This window comes from Arachis duranensis, chromosome 5 (genome assembly GCF_000817695.3).
Source record: "Arachis duranensis cultivar V14167 chromosome 5, aradu.V14167.gnm2.J7QH, whole genome shotgun sequence".
NCBI lineage: Eukaryota > Viridiplantae > Streptophyta > Magnoliopsida > Fabales > Fabaceae > Arachis > Arachis duranensis.
The window spans coordinates 10110179-10118206 of NC_029776.3; positions in this window are offsets into that span (position 1 = coordinate 10110179).

Consider the following 8028-nt stretch of genomic DNA (forward strand, 5'->3'; position numbering starts at 1 on the left):
GGGAGCAAGGAGGGAAGCATGCTAGTGGAGAAAAGCACAAAAAAGCCAAAGAATTGATCTAGGCCATGCACGCGCACGCGCACAAGGCGCTCGCGCGCACATTGCGATACAGGCCAAGGACGCGCACGCGTCGATGATGGCACATGACCTTACTAATGCAACACGTGCCTAGCGATTTGAGGGGGTTTCTAAACCCATTTTGGCGCCAAATGCTAAGGAAAAGGAATAGAAGGATGAAGGATTAAAGGGAAGGCATTACTTTTGACCAATAATCAATTAGGGAAGCATAGTTTTAGTTAGAGGATTAGTTTTAGAGTTTTAGAGAGAGAAGCTCTCACTTCTCTCTAAAAATTAGGATTAGGTTTAGTTCTTAGATCTAGATTTAGATTCATGTTCTTCTACTTCTACATCTCAATTCTTTGTTGTTACATTCACCCTTCTTCCATTCTTTTGTTGCAATTTCCTTTATGTTGTTCTTGTATTTTGTTATAGATCTAGTATTGTTCCTTTTACTCTCTTTCAATTCAATAAAGGTAATTCATGATAAATGTGTTTCTTTTGATTGTTGTTGTTAATTCCTTTCAATAATTGTTGTTAGATTTCATTCTTGTTGTTGATTTACTATGTTTTCCTTTTATGCCTTCCAAGTGTTTGATGAAATGCTTGGTTGGATTTTAGTGTAGATTTTGTTCCTCTTGGCCTAGGTAGAGTAATTAGTGACTCTTGAGTTATCTAATTTCTTTGTTGATTGATAATTAGAAGTTGCTAATTGATTTGAATGCCTTTAAAGCTAGTCATTCCTTAGGAGTTGATTAGGACTTGAGAAATCAAATTGATTCATCCACTTGACTTTTCTCCATGGTTAGAGGTTAACTAAGTGGGAGCAATGAACAACTCTCATCACAATTGAGAAAGGTAACTAGGATAGGATTTCTAGTTCTCACATCTTGCCAAGAGCTTTGTTAGTTGTTAGTTTACTTTCATTACCATTTACTTTTCATGCTTCTTATCCAAAACCCCAAAATAACTCACAACCAATAACAAGACACTTTATTGTAAATCCTAGGGAGAACGACCCGAGGTTTGAATACTTTGGTTTATAAATTCTAGGGGTTTGTACTAGTGACAAACAACTTTTTGTATGAAAGGATTATTGTTTGGTTTAGAAACTATACTTTACAACGAGATTTCATTTGGGAAATTCTAAACCGTCAAAAATCCATTCATCAGCCAACTCGTGTGCACCAAGCCTAACTTGGTCCATTTCATGCATGCCAGGTGCGAGGAGGGCAAGCTGCAATTTTACTGTCTGCAATTCTACTTATATATATTACTAATATAAGTAGAATCGTATGTAAAAGAGAGAAAAGAGTATAAAAGAGAGAGAGAATATTGTTATTGATTATTGTTTTTTTGTGTATATGGCCTCAGATCATGCCCTATTTATACATGCATGAAGTGCTTGTTTTTCAACCTTCATTTAATGTGATTCTCTAGGTAAGATGATCATTTTATCATGGAAACTGTTGAACCGTTCAATAGACATCCACTTTTGTTCTTAGAACAACACTCTCCTTGGATGTCAATTTAGGATTATTGCCTCATTAAAACCTTACTAAAGAAAACCCAATAGGAAAAACTTTAGTGAAGGAAAAAGAGTACAATATCCTTTGTGATGGGAACTGCATCATTAAAAACTTTGTCAAGAAAAATCCAATGGAAAAAAGCATGCCTAAGGAAAAAAGAGTACAGTCTCTCCCTCTTATTGACATCATTTAATGTCTCGAAATCGGTGCATCCCAATCTCATGTACCAATCTTTCAAAAGAGAATTTTGGGAGTGACTTTGTAAATAAATCTGCCAGATTATCACTTGAGCAGATCCGTTGGACATCAATTGTCCCTTGGTTTTGAAGATCATGAGTGAAGAAGAATTTGGGAGAAATATGCTTTGTTCTATCACCTTTGATGTATCCACCCTTAAGTTGAGCAATGCATGCTGTGTTGTCTTCAAACAGGACAGTTGTAGCTATTTTCTGATTAATCAGTCCACATGATGATAAAATATATTGGATCAAACTCCTGAGCTAAAAACACTCGCGACTTGCTTCATGTATCGCTAGTATTTTAGCATGATTAGAGGATGTTGCCACAATCATCTATTTTGTGGATCTCCATGATATAGTTATACCACCATATGTGAACAGGTATCCTGTTTGAGATCTTCCTTTGTGAGGATTAGACAAGTATCCTACATCTGCATAGCCAACTAGTTGTGACTTGGATCCATAGGGATAAAACAATCCCATATCAACCATTCCATGAAGATATTGAAAATTTTGTTTGATTCAATTTCGATGTCTTCTGGTTGGAGAGGAACTATATATTGCTAGTAAATTCACAGCAAATGATATATCGGGTCTTGTATTATTAGCAAGATACATTAGCGCTCCAATGGCACTAAGATATGGTACTTTAGGACCAAGGATATCTTCATTTTCTTCCTTAGAACGGAATTGATCATTTTCTACATCCAAAGATCTTATGATCATTGGGGTACTAAACATAGATGTGACTTATCCATATAAAATCTCTTCAAGATCTTTTCCGTGTATGTTGTTTGATGAATAAAGATCCCACTTTTTGTATGCTCGATCTGCAGGTCGAGACAAAATTTAGTCTTTCAAAGATCTTTCATCTCAAATTCTTCTTTTAGAGTTTTTATAATTGTTGGAATCTCTTCAAGAGTTCCAATGATATTTAAATCATCAACATACACAGCAATTATAATGAATCCAGATCCAGATTTCTTTATGAAAACACATGGACAGATATTATCATTCTTGAATCCGTTTTTTGCCAGATACTCAGTAAGACAATTATACCACATTCGTCCAGATTGCTTTAGACCATATAAAGATCTTTGCAATTTAACTGAGTATAACCATTGTAAATATTCATTAAATGGTTTAGATATCTTTAATCCTTCAGGGACTTTCATATAGATATTACGATCTAATGATCTGTATAAATAGGTTGTTACCACATCTATTAAATGCATATGAAGTTTATGGTATGCAGATAAACTGACCAAATAACGTAATGTTATTGCATCCACTACAAGGGAATAGGTTTCTTCATAATCTATACCAGGCCTTTGTGAAAAACCTTGTGCCACAAGCCGAGCTTTGTAGCGTACAACTTCATTTTTCTCATTTTGTTTCCTCACAAATACCCATCAGTATCCAATAGGTTTTACATCTTCTGGTGTACGGACTACAGGTCCAAAGACTTCACATTTTGTAAGTGAGTCTAACTCAGCTTTCAAGGCTTCTTTCCATTTTGACCAATCATTTCTTTATCAACATTCTTCGACTGATCTTGGCTCAAGATCCTTACTTTCATGCATGATATTTAATGCCACATTATATGCAAATATTTCATTGACAATTGTCTTATTTCGGTCCCATTTCCCTTTTGTAAAGACATAATTTATTGAGATATCATCATTTTCACAATTTTCAGGTACCTGAACGTCTTCTGGCATTAAAACTACATCAGAGTTTTGGACAACTGCAGGTGTCTCTACTATGTCTTTTTCAACAGGAATAGTATTTACCTCTTTTCTTTTTCGAGAATTTTTGTCTTTGGAACCGACAGGCCTACCACGCTTCTGGCATGAATTTGCTTTGGTGGCAATTTATCCGACTGGGACATCAACTTGAATCGGAGCATTTTCAGCCGGTATATAGGATTTAGTAATCCTTTTTCGTATTAGAAAATGCATCAAGCAATTCATTTGCTATTCTTTGTAAATATATAATCTTTTGAACTTCTAGTTCACATTGCCCTGATCGAGGATCTAAATGTATCAAGGATGATGCATTCCAATTAAGTTCTTTTTCAGGAAGCTTATTCTCTCCCCTTAATGTTGGAAATTTTGATTCATCAAAATGGCAATCCGCAAACCGGGCTTTAAATACATCTCCACTTCTCCAGTTTGTATCTCAAGATACCTCACTATAGAGGGAAAATCATATCTAATATATATCTCCAATTTTCTTTGGGGTCCCATTTTGGTGCGAAAAGGTGGTGCAATAGGAACATATATCGCACACCCAAATATTCTTAAATGGGAAATATTTGGTTGTTGGCCAAAAACTAATTGCATAGAAGAGAACTAATGGTAACTCGTTGGCCTCAAATGAATAAGTGCTGCGGCATGTAAAATAGCATGCCCCCAAGCCGAAGTTGGGAGATTTGTTCTCATAAATAAGGGTCTAGCAATTAATTGGAGGCGTTTAATAAGTGATTCTGCTAACCCATTTTGTGTGTGAACATAAGCTACTGGATGTTCAACACTTATTCCATTAGCCATACAATAAGCATCAAAAGCTTGGGAAGTAAATTCACCAGTATTATCAAGACGAATTGCTTTGATTGGATTTTCTGAAAACTGTGCTTTTAATCGAATAATTTGAGCAAGTAATATTGCAAACGTTAGGTTGCGAGAAGCACACATGTGACCATCTCGAAGATGCGTCTATTAGGACCATAAAATATCTAAAAGATCCACATGGTGGATGAATAGGTCCACATGTATTGGCTTGAATCCTTTCTAGGAATTCAAGGGACTCAAATCCAATCTTTACTGGTGATGGCCTTAAAATTAACTTTCTCCGAGAACATGCAGCACAACAAAATTTACTAGATTTAAGAATCTTCTGGTTCTTTAGTGAATATCTATGGGAGTTTTCAGTAATTCTCCACATCATAGTTGTTCCCGAATGACCCAATCGGTCGTGCCAAATTATGAATTCATTTGGGCTAGTAAAATTCTGGTTTACAATGGCATGTGATTTAATTGCACTAATTATAGTATAATACAACCCAGATGAAAGTGGGTAACTTTTCTAATATAACCTTTTTATTTGAATCATGGGTTATGATATACAAATACTCATGATTTTCCTCATTCATTGGTTCAATGTGATATCCATTTCGGCGAATATCTTTGAAACTCAACAAGTTCCTTAGAGACTTGGTAGATAATAATGCATTATTTATTATGAATTTTGTTCCTTCAGGAAACAAAATTATAACTCTTTCGGAGCCACCATTACATAAAAAAATAAAAAATGAATTCAAAAAATAGGTATTTAACTAATGCTATATTTTTCGTAATCAACTCAAAAACCATTATCTCAAAAAAATTATCATATACTTAAACCTTTTTCATCAACTTTGAAAAACAAACAAAAAATTTAACTCGTTACCTATTTTGGCATATCAACTTCAGGCAGCGAGGCGCGGGCCGGTGAGGAAACAGAACGAAACCCATGGATGAACAACGTGGAGCAGAGCAGAGCAGACAGACGAACAGTACAGAGCAGACCAGAAGTGATGGAAGACCACCACTCGACGTACGCTTACATCGCCATGGATGACGACGCAGATGGACGATGACACCAACGAATGGAGGAGAAACGCCAAGAAGATGGAGTGCGTATTTGGCTTGGTGGGTAGTGGGTTCACGATCGTGGTAGTGGACACGTTGGCGGTTCACAGCGTCCTTGTGCACAAGTCCAACGAAGATAGAGAAAGTTAGGGCTGGCAAGGGATCTCTCATTTTGGAAACGAAGAGTTATTTTGGTATTTTAAAAAAATAGAGGTGTGTTTAATTAGTTATTCTAAACTAATTATGAGAATATTCGATTTTTTAACAAAATATTCTGTCATCTCAAATGGTTTTGTCACGATAGGGACTAAATTGAAAAAAAATTAACATCTAGGGACCCAGTTGAAAAGAAAAAAAAGTATAGGGACCTAATTGAAAATTCGGTGAAACTATAAGGACCTGCAAAGTAATTAAACCTTATCCTTAAAGACAAAATGGGAGTATATGCCAAGTAGTCCATCACGTTCCTATTCAAAACAAGCAACAACCAATCCGAGTATGACGCATTTTAGCCGGTCTACAGCTGGCCAAAGAAATGAACATTCAGCACCTTAAAGTCTACTGCGATTCATTATTGATCGTCCAATAGGTAAATAGTAACTTTCAGGTAAGGGATACCCTCTTAGAACAATATTTAAACATTAAAAAAAGCTTGATTCAAACTTTACAATATTTTGAGATCACTCATATAACTCGAGAAGATAACAATAAGCCGGATATTCTATCCAAATTAGCTACCTTTAGGACTTTAGATGCAACGCCAACTTTATTACAACTAACGCTTGAGGAACCGAGTATATGCAGTATCCATGTTTTTGCTTTATCACATACAACAGATTGGAGAACACCCTACGTTGACTACTTGAGATCGGGAAAGATCCCAGCCTCAGAAGAAAATCCAAAGCTGTTCAAGAAAAGGGCAAGTCATTTCACCTTAATTGGAGATTACCTATACAAGAGAGGATTCTCCAGGATATTGTTAAAATGCCTCAGAACCGATGAGTTTGACCTTGCAATGTCAAAAGTACACGTAGAAATTTGCAGAACATACATTGGAGGACGAAGTCTAGCCTCAAAGCTTCTACGAGCAGGCTACTTTTGGCCCTCACTCAAAAGCGACTGCATGAGAAAAGTACAACACTGTGACAATTGCCAGAAATGTGCACCAACAATTCATACTCCTGCCGAGTTATTGCATACGTCCGCTATAGGATGGTCTTTTCACAGGTGGGGGCTCGACACTCTTGGACCCTTTTCGGTATCCAGAGGTCAGGTAAAATTTTTACTAGTTGCCATTGATTACTTTACAAAATGGATAGAGGCGCAACCGCTAGCCAAAATAACCTCGAATAGGGTACGATCTTTCATATGGAAATTTATCATATGTAGATATGGGTTACCACATGATATTGTCACTGACATGGTAGGCAGTTCATTGATAAGAAGATAGCATCTTTCCTAAATAATCTAAATATTAAACATCATTTTTCCTCTATTGAGCACACACAAACTAATGGGCTTGCCAGGACTGCTAACAAAATCATTTTGCAAGCCTTATGAGAAAAGTTAGCAGACGCCAAAGGGCAATGGGCCAAGCTCATCCCTGAGATTTTGTGGAGCTATAACACCACACCACATTCAACAACAAAAGAAATTTCTTTCCGACTAGTTTATGGAGCACAATTGTAATACATTCACTATCAGAATATCACGCTTCTGGCTGTGCCATTCAGATAGTGAGAATATTACGACGACTCCCATATATTTAATAATAAGATATGAGTCTTTAACTCGAAACCGTATCACTGTTTTCTTTAAAAAACTGGAAATACTTTTTATTTTAATCAAGCTTGCATATATAATCCATTTCAGATCACAATTTCATAAGATATATACATATACATACAAAACTTCTTATACAAGAAACTTACAAATATACATACATACATATCATTACAATTCCTATCCCTCTTACAAATATAGTAACAAAGGCGAGGAAAAACTATAACTGTGTATACAATAATATAGAATATAATCAGATGCTCGAAAGAAACTCCTTAATCAACTCAAAACACTTCATGAACCACTTCTATTAATCTACCCATAGAAACTCTAATCGCAACATATAATAACTAAAACTCAATCTTATAGCAATTAACGTCACAAAACCTTAGCGTAAGATAACAAAACAGTGACAAAAAGGGTTTTCGAAATGAAAATTCTTACCGTACTAAGAAGTAATGACTGAACCAAGTAGCGGCAGCTCCGAAGGTGGCTCCGGCGGCCACAACAACTTCCCTGACGGCCATACATGACGGACAACAACCACTGCAGTAGTTGGGAGGGTGGCGGCCATGGTGGCAGCTTCTGACAGCAACAGGAGCTCCTTCGACAGCGACGATCGAGGGCTCAACGGCGACTGGTAGCTTTTTCTCCTATCTGGCGCGACACTCTTCTCCATCTTTCCCCCTGTTTCGTGCGATGGCAGCGGCAGCTCGATGGAACGGCAGCGATGGATCAGTGGCATGGTCTCCCTTCCCTTTGCTTGACAGATTAGCAGCGACAGTAGCA